At 38.8% G+C, this 9,242-nt stretch overlaps 1 long non-coding RNA gene across 1 annotated transcript; it reads right to left on the bottom strand.

The window, feature by feature from the left end:
• Window positions 1–7,639, bottom strand: LOC140533868 (uncharacterized). The gene is made up of 3 exons (XR_011977086.1): window positions 7,391–7,639; window positions 798–962; window positions 1–215 (listed from the first exon to the last, which is right to left on the bottom strand). It is a non-coding gene; the product is annotated as an uncharacterized lncRNA (long non-coding RNA).
• Window positions 7,640–9,242: the final 1,603 nt, after the last annotated feature.

Raw genomic sequence — 9,242 nt, 5'->3', positions numbered from 1 at the left:
CTCTAATTGTGGAGACAACACATGTAATCAGGGGGATGGTGTATTTACAGGCAAGTAGTAAGGCCCAGATGACTCCAGAATGCAGTGGTAGGGCAGATGGCAATGGTTGGAAAGTTTATTGTCCATAGTTTGTGACTCCTTGTTCATCCAAGTGCTGTGTACAATGATGCCTTCTTCTCACCCATTTGCCCCAGTGGGTGTGGAGAAACTGAGAGCTGATTAGGAAGGGACAAAGGGAAGGGAAGAGGAATGTATTATTTAGGGTTAGAATCAGAGTACATTTAGGGTTAGGGTTAGGGTTCCCTAACCCTTGATTCTATTACAAGTCTTCTTAACATGCTGTTAATATGCCTTTTTCTTGAGTTAATTCTCATCTGATTGACTTCTGAAAGGTCAGTGAGAGCTTATGAGCTATAGTTTGGGGAGCGTGGCTTTCAATGAAGAACCTATAAGATAAATAGCACACAGGAATTTTCCCCATGATATTTCACTCTTAGGACATTAGATAAGTAAAATGTCTGATAACTGTCACTGATAAGTCATATTTCCAATTTTCATGAATATTTCTAGACAGTTTTTCTCAATTTACATTAGTCTTGCCGTAATTTCTTTTAGTGCTTAAGTCTTTGGTTATGTTACTTTGCCTGGTATTAGGCCAGTGAAACACATTGAAAAGAAGTCACTGAGCAACAAGCATGATCAATCAATCAACATATCCTTCTGAACTCTAAAACATTCTTCTGCGAGTTCTATCAGCTGTGAGTCCAGGGGTTATTTCCCCAGCAGAGAAGACATACCTTGGAGACAATGAAAAGGTCTTCCCGCTTCACAATGCCTTCCTTGATCTTTTGCTGGATCACTTCTCCCACCTCCTTTTCATTGTGATACAAAATGGCACTCTAAGTGGCAGTAACCCAGGTCTATGGCAGCCTTTGCTGCTTCAGTCACTTGATTGGAGAAGACTGCAGCAAGAGAAAAAAAAAAAATTCCACTGTATTCATGAGATTCCCTACCCTCGTTATGTTATTTTAGCTTTAGTTCTAGAGATCAGTGAAAAGGTGAAAAATTAAAACTATAGGTATATCAGTAAGACTTAATTAAGGAAAATTTAAAGAATTAAAATTAACAAATTATTTACTAAAGTTGCTATGTCCTGTGATAGCACTAGGGATCCAAGCATAAAGTGCAAAACAATCCCTCCTCCCAAAGAGTTTACAAATACACATAAAAATACTTACAGCACAAATACAAAGTTATACATACATGCTCACACAAAACAGGGTAGTTTGGGAGGAAAAGCAGTAGCAGTTGAGGGGAATCAGGAAAGGCTTCATGTAGAAGATGGTACTTGAGCTGCATCTTCAAGGAAGAGGGAGACCCTCTGAGGCAGAGATAAAAGTCAGGATCCCATACCTCAAGGAGTTTACAATCCAGTTACAGAAACATGATTACAAACAATGAAAAGCAGTGTAGATTGCTGAAGGGAATCACACTGAATCTGATGTTCAGAAGAGTGGAGCAGTGAGGTGGTACACTGGATGGAGAACCAGACCAGGAGTCAGGAAAAGTCATCCTCTTACCACTGTCCCTGAGAAACATATGGTTTATTTCTACCCGCACTCCTTTGCTCATGGTTTTCCCACTGCCTAGAATAGCCTCTCTCTCTCCTCTCTGCCTTTGTGAGTTCTGACCTTCCTTCTAAGCCCCATTTATGGCTCACCTCTTCCTCACAGCTTTCCTTTACCAATGGCCAACAGTGAGCTCTCTCTCTTCTGAACTGTGGTTGTTGTTCTTGAGCTGTTTCAATCACATCCAACTGTTTGTGACCTTATTTGGGGTTTTCTTCACAAAGATACCTGAGTGATTTGCCAAGCTCGGGGCACAGCTTACTTGCTGGCCCTTAGCTCTGGAAAGCAGGATGTGTCCTAATAGTAAACAGAGCACGAGTGGCCTTGGCATGGGGATCCTGACACACTAAAATATTTTGTGGTAGCAAAGAACTGGAAACAAGATCAATGCCTATTGACTGGGGAATGGCTGGACAAACGGTGGGACATGGATGTAATAAAATGTCGCTATGATATAAGCAACAACAAACACAATAAATGCCAGGAAGCATGAAAAGATGTAGATAAGTAAACGTACAACAAAATGAGCACAGCCAGACTATCCTGTGAAATTGTTCATATATATGGTACTATATTGTGTAATGAAAAATATCCAAATGTAAAATATGAAAAGCTGGGCTCTAACATTTGCTATTTTTGAAATTGTGGAAAAGCAGTCACCTCTCTGAACCTCAGCTTCCTCGTCTATAAAATGAGAATAACAAGATTTGCACTTCCTACCTCGTAGTGCTGTTGTGAGGAAAGTGCTTTATCAGTATAGAAATGTGAACTATACATATTCATTATATACCATATACTCTCTGCTGACCTCCCCATGTGGTAACAGAATGGAGGCCAAAAGTCAATTTGGACCTACAGGTTTAAAGATGCAGGTGACCAATCAAAGAGGACTATCTCATCTGTTAGATAAACTGAGCATGCTTTAAAATCCAGGTTACTCCAATTTTAAAAAAAAAGACCTCAGAAAACATAAGTACCTTTATCACTACTGTGCAGTTTTTATACTTGAGTTATATTCATGGTGGCCTTGCTCAAATGACTCTTGCATGCATCACTGCAATGGAAACAAAATCTTTCTCTTCTCTAGTGACCCCCATTGCTTCATTGATCATGCCACCTGGAAAGGAATCTTGCTGAACTCCGTCTGCTAAATCATCTACTTTGAAGTCCAATTTGAGTAGAAATGAATATGAAAAGATCTATCAAGTCCCAGGAGCAGAAACTATAACTCAGAGCAGCTTTCTGGTTCTCTACTTTGTCACCAAACTCCCTTCTCTGCCCCACAGATACAGAAGCATCTCTTTTAATGGCAGTTGTTTCCCAAAAATGCTTTTGAAGGGCTCTCATGGCTTGTTAGGTAATGAGCCAGCAACTACTTGTTAACGGACTCTCAAAGAGTAGTGATAATGCGTTGTGAAGTTGTGGAAATGTCTTTCAGGACTTTTTTTCTTTTCAAATTGATTTTCCTTAAAATAAACTGCAGGAAAAACAGACAAGGGCGCAACAGTTGTGGGTTTTTTTTTTTTTATATGACTAGATTATGTTGATGACCTGAGTCCTGTGAATGTAGAGGAATGTTTTGACAAGGAGCAGAGAGGCAATACATAATGCCATAATCCACTTGAATTTCAGAACCTGGTCAGCAGGGATTTTAAACTACTCAACCACCTGCATCTGTGATTTGAATGAGCTGCTACCTGGTGGACATATTCAATATCACAATCCCTTGAAGTAGAATAATTATCACAGTGTCATAGTACTTTAACTTACTTTAAATTGCTAAATAACTTTAATTTACTAAAACTTAAGAAAAGCAACCAATAATCTGTTCTTGACTGTTGCTTTTGCAGAGTCCATGTATTCCAAGTACCACACACAGTCCACATAACTATCACAGAATCATCTGAGCCTTCACTCTCACTCTCATCTCATATCCAATCAGTTGTCAATCTTTTCAATTTGACTTCCACTCTGTCTTCACCATCTGCTTTCTTTTCTTCACTCACATAAATGCCTCCTTTGCTTGTATCCTTAACATCTCTTTTCTGGACTATATGGATTTCTTTGTAATACATCTATTCTCTTTCCAATCTCTCTTCCACAGAGTTGTCAAAACGAAGCTTTCTATTGTCTTTATGATAAAATACAAAGTGCTCAGTGGTATTTAAGGCCCTCCCCAATCTGGTTCCAAACCAATTTCACAGACATTACATACTCCCCCTTCTTGCATTATACTATTTTCTACTGTTCCCTGTAGGTATTCTTTTTCCTGCCTGGAATGATGAAATGAAATATTGGGAAATACAGCTTAATTGTCATGTGAGGAAATAAAGAGGAAACTGAAAATTTAACTGCCCATCTGCTAACTTTAATGGCTAGAGAGAGACTGGATGAAGTACAGAGATTGTGGGCCCAGAGAACTGAATGAGTTAAATGTTAAGGAGAAAAAAATAGGAATCAGATCCTTACAGAAAAGAATTTAACTTTCATCCTTCAAAGAAACATAAAGAGAATTCTCAAGAGTCTTTGGCTGCCATTCTAAGAGATTTAAATAATGAAACCGCATTTCCAAAACTGAGCCGCATTGGTTAGAAGTGATTCTCTACTCATAACTGATGCATTATAAATACATCAGTTTTGTTTATTTGTTTATTACTCTTTTTATTAGTTGTTAAGTCAGTAACCGCTATGGTTCCTTGAGCACAGGAGATTAGGGAGTTTAATATAAATGTAGAGATAAACAAAAACTTATGGTTAAAAAGTTTCTCCCATATATTAAATAAATAATATTCAATAAAATAGATGGGGACACAGAGATTTTTAATTAAGTAATGAAAAAGGTGTTATGTTGTAATTGATGAGGAAATGTCAGCATGTACCTCTTGATTACCTTGAAACTTGGAATGAGGTAGAAAGGTAAAATGGGCCCCTTCTCCCACTGGTGAGTTCTTCCCAAAATGTCCATTTTGAAGAAAGACCAGATTCATTCTCTAGACTTATCCACCTTGCCCATATTCAGGTACCTCCTTTCTCCTCCCTTTTCCACTCCTCTTTCATGTGTTGTCTTCCTCCATGACAGTGTTAACTCCTTGAGGAAGGAGCTTACATTCTTTTTGCCTGTGTTTGTATGCCTGGCACTGAGTACAGTATCTGGCAAATTGTAAGGTTTTAATAAATGCTGGTTCACTGACAGAGCAAAGAGATTTGGTGTAGTTGTTGATCACCTCAATGTAGCACATTGCATATCTGGTTCCCATGCAGGTTGTGCAAAGACTTTAAGACCTGTGATAAATGCAAATTCCTTAATGATAAAGAGGAGACTCTGTAGAGTACTGAAGGTGCCAGAGTAGCCAAAGTCATAGGCAAACTCAAGGTTGTTGCGTTGGATTGTACAGCATCTTTATGGAAGAGGGAGATTGTGTTGATCCTTCATTTTAGAAGACCACAACATCAGAGAAAAGATGACATGACTTGCCCTTGACTTCGTTTTGAGTGAAGGATGGCTGTGCAATGTCACCAGCCTCACTTTCTCCTCCTGAACCATCATGATTCAGTGACCAGATATTCATCAGAATGACTGGAGATGACCCAGAGAGGGGGAGACTCCATTACTAGAGAACTGCCAAAGTTTGGAAGTACATTTCTGAGAGGTATTTGGATGTTGTCACAGGATATAAGATGCTTAGGTAGGAGATCCCTGATGGAGACATATGCGGTACATTTTAGGCTAGAAAAAAAATCAATCTTAGTACATATTTTGAAAATGGGAGGGAATGAATGATGAAATCCCAGGTAACTGACCACAAGGGTCATGCTGACCCACATAACCTGATGAGTCTATTGGACAGAATTCTCCAGTTGGAAATGAAGAGCAGCATTGAGGAGAGATGGAGCACCTGATCTAAGGTAGGGCTCTGTGTGAGAGAAGGGAAGGAACAGGCAGCAAAGTTTGGAGCTTAACACGGGCTGTGTGATAGTGCTGGGAGTACAGAGCAAGTCACAATCTTACTTTTAATCTGAAACCTTACCAGTGGTGCTGGACTCAGGACAGGAAAAAGTGACTACATGGAAATGACACATGGTGAAAATAGTCACTAGGAGGCCACAGAGAAACATATTATTATATATTTACCCTATAATTAATATCTTATTATCATTTCTTCCAAGTCCTCTTTCCTACCAGACTTTCTCATTACTGTCAAGGATACCACCATCTTCTCATTTCCTCTAGCTCTCACCTTCACTGCCATCCTTAACTCCATGTTCACTTGGCTTATCATTCTCTCCACATTTTCATTCCATTGCCAAATCTTATTAGTTCTATATTCAAAATATTTTTTATATCTGTCTGCCATGGCAGCTAAGTGGCTAAATGGATAAAGCCCTGGGGTTGAAATTAGGAAGACTCAACCTTCCTAAGTTCAAATCCATTGTTAGATACTTACTAGCTGTGTGACCCTGGTCAAGACACTTAACCCTCTTTGCCTCAATTCCTCATTCATAAAATGAGCTAGAGAAAGAAATGCAAGCCATTCCAGTGTCTCTACCAAAAAACTCCCAAAGTGGGATCATGAGGAGTTGGACATGACTAAAAGGACATCAGTCAACAACAAAATCTATGTCCCCTTACAACCTTAGGTCAAGCTCTCACCACCTCCCTCCTGAACTTTTGCAATTACTTTTCAATGAGTCCCCCTGCTTCAATTCTCTTGCCACTCCAATCCATGTTCTACTTGCTAAGAAGATGATTTTTCTAAATAGTAGATTTGATCACGTCACTTCCTACTCAGTGAGTGAGTTTGCAAACAGGGTTACATCCACCATCTCTAGGTTCACAAACACAGTTTGGGGAACCTTATCAAATGCAGAAGTGCTTTGGGTTTTCTCACCAAATTATATAATTTTCTCTAATTTTGTTATTTGCGTTAAGATAAATATTTTTTAATTGTGTTCATAGTAAAATCATAAACAACTATGTACTGTCACAGCTTTCTGGGACAAAACATTCTCTCTTTATAATGTGAACATCCCTGGCCACTAGTTGCTACTTGTGTAAACTTAGCAATGTCAGTTCTTACTCTTAGGACTTACATCTCTAAAATGAGGTATGATGTCCTGTACTTGTATATATTTTCTTCAGTTTTGTTTCAATTTATTATCTAGAGCCCTGGATCTAGAGTTCAAATTCGAACTGCCACTGGAACCTCTCTGAAACTGCTCATCTATAAAAGGAAGTCATTGGACTAGACCTCTAACGGCCCATCACATTCTAGGTCTATGTTTTGTGATCTATAAATCTCTCAAAAGCCAATGAAAATTTATAGCATGAAATAGTAAGGTGAAATAATATTTACTTAAGAATGAGATAATATTTACTTAATAAAATTATCTATAAAACAGGGCTAAATCAAGAAAAGAATATTTTGAGCAACTATTAATCTAAGAACTTTATCCCCATCTACAGTTCTCAAGGGCACAAGTCTAAATTTTGCAGTTCCCGTGCTGGGTTGTCAGCAGGGTGAATGCTGAAGTCTTGATGCCTTAAAGATGACCTTGTTTCTCAACTTGTTCTAGTGAAATCTCAGTCAGAAAAATGTTGTTTTTCTGGTATTACAATGCTAACGTTTCCATACTTGCAAAGTGGGGGATTTTCTCTCATTAGCAGCAAGAATTAAGGGAATTTGTTGAAAGTCTGCTGGCGCTACATCAATTTTTCTCTCTCCCCCTCCTCCTCTTTTGTTTCTTCTCTGGCTTTCTCTTACCTCTCCCATTTGATTCCTCCGAAATTCTTTTCTCCCACAGGGGTTAATGGGTGGCCTTTCAGCAGATATACTGAAAATGTCCCTCTTCCAACCAGACTTTGGTAGTATCTTCCATCACCCTCTGTAGCCTAAACAGACTTGTCAGGGATAAAATTCCCAATGACAACATGCTGTCCTTACAAGAGATGAAACTACATGATGTCTAAGATTTCTTGTAGTGAAATTTGAGAAGCCTATTTTCAACCTCCTGTTTCCTTAAGCCTCACAGGCTTTTCCTCTTTCTGCTGTACCTCTACAGTGTGGAAGGTTTGGGTTAATTAATCATTGTGCCTAGGGGAGGAGAGAAGGAATAAGGATGACAAAAATCATCAGTGACAGAAGAAAAAGAAAATAACATGTTAAAAACTTCTGGAAAAGAGATTACATAATGAACGAACACATGTAATTTCGTGATTCAAGATGTGGGCTGGTTTCCCACTTCTCTTCCTCAACTCCTTTGTACACACCTGGTTGTGACCTTTGGGAAACATTAATGGAAAACACTTTATCAGATCAACCTTTGCTATGTAATAGTCATCAGAGAAAGTACACAGGTTTTCTCATGGTTACTCAGCAATTCTTTTGCAGCACTTTTTTTCTTGCCATAATCAGGAAAAGCACAGTAATTTATCTGTGAAGTCTACAGTGGACATCAATCTCCCTCTCATTCTAAGGCTGCTTTTATAGAAAAGCAAAGAATGTCTAGGCCTCTAAGTTAATGCCCTTAAACTGTGTGCATCAGAAGGAAGGAGAAAAAGACATTTGAAAACTTTGTGGTTGTTCACCCAGGCTGCTTACGCTGTTTCTATGGTTGTGTTACTCTGAACTGTGTTTCTTTTTTTTTTTTTTTTGCAAGGTCACTAGGGTTAAGTGACTTGCCCAGGGTCACAAAGCTAGTAAGTGTCAAGTGTCCAAGGCCATATTTGAACTCAGGTTCTCCTGACTCTAGGGCCAATGCCCTATCCACTACACCACCTAGCTTCCCCCTGAGTAGTGTGCCTTAAATGTAGTCCAGTGTGGCAATGTGCGTTATGCAGTATTGGGTTAAAAAAAATCATTCTTTGACAAAAACACATGAAACAAGGTACAATCAGCTGCACAGCATAATTTGAAAGGCACACAAAAGGACCTTCTGCCACAATTTGAAGTGATTTTGAAATATATTAATAATTCTTCAACACATTTGCTTCCTTAAACTATATGAAGGTAATAAATAGCCCAAATTAATTGACATTCTCAACTGCAAAGCCACAGAGCCAGCATATCAGAGCGCGATATAACTTTAGATATCATCTAGTCAAATGCTGCCATTTTTATAAATGAGGAACTTGAGAAATGAAGTGACTTGCCCATGAAACATGGCCAGTTAGCAATAGAACTGGAACTTAGACCTATGTCTTCTGAGTAGCAGACCACTACACAATACTCAAAGAATTCCCAGAGCAGAGCAATGTCCATGCTGCTAACAAGAGGAAAAAAAGGAATTAAAAGTCAGTTGAAGTTATCTGGATTAATTAGGTGATGAGAAAAGGATAAGGACAACTTGAGCATGAATTGCCTTGCCTACTGATGAGAAAATCATACCCAAACTACATCCAACACATTATTGACATATATACTCAAGGTAAGTGACATTCTTGGTTCATTGATTACTTCCTGATGGCATTAGGTCATTGGGGGCTCCTCCATTTTTGTAGAACTTGAAGTACTAACCTCTTTCCTTCTTTTCCCCAGTGGCTAATTTAGAACCATTCACTAGATCTAAAGACTCCCTGTATGAGCTCCTATGTTTTGTGGCAAAGACCACTCCAAT

This window comes from Notamacropus eugenii, chromosome 3, assembly GCF_028372415.1.
Source record: "Notamacropus eugenii isolate mMacEug1 chromosome 3, mMacEug1.pri_v2, whole genome shotgun sequence".
NCBI classification, from domain to species: Eukaryota; Metazoa; Chordata; class Mammalia; order Diprotodontia; family Macropodidae; genus Notamacropus; species Notamacropus eugenii.
The sequence above is the reverse complement of the archived record's forward strand: the minus strand, read 5'-3'. Positions and strand labels throughout refer to the sequence as shown.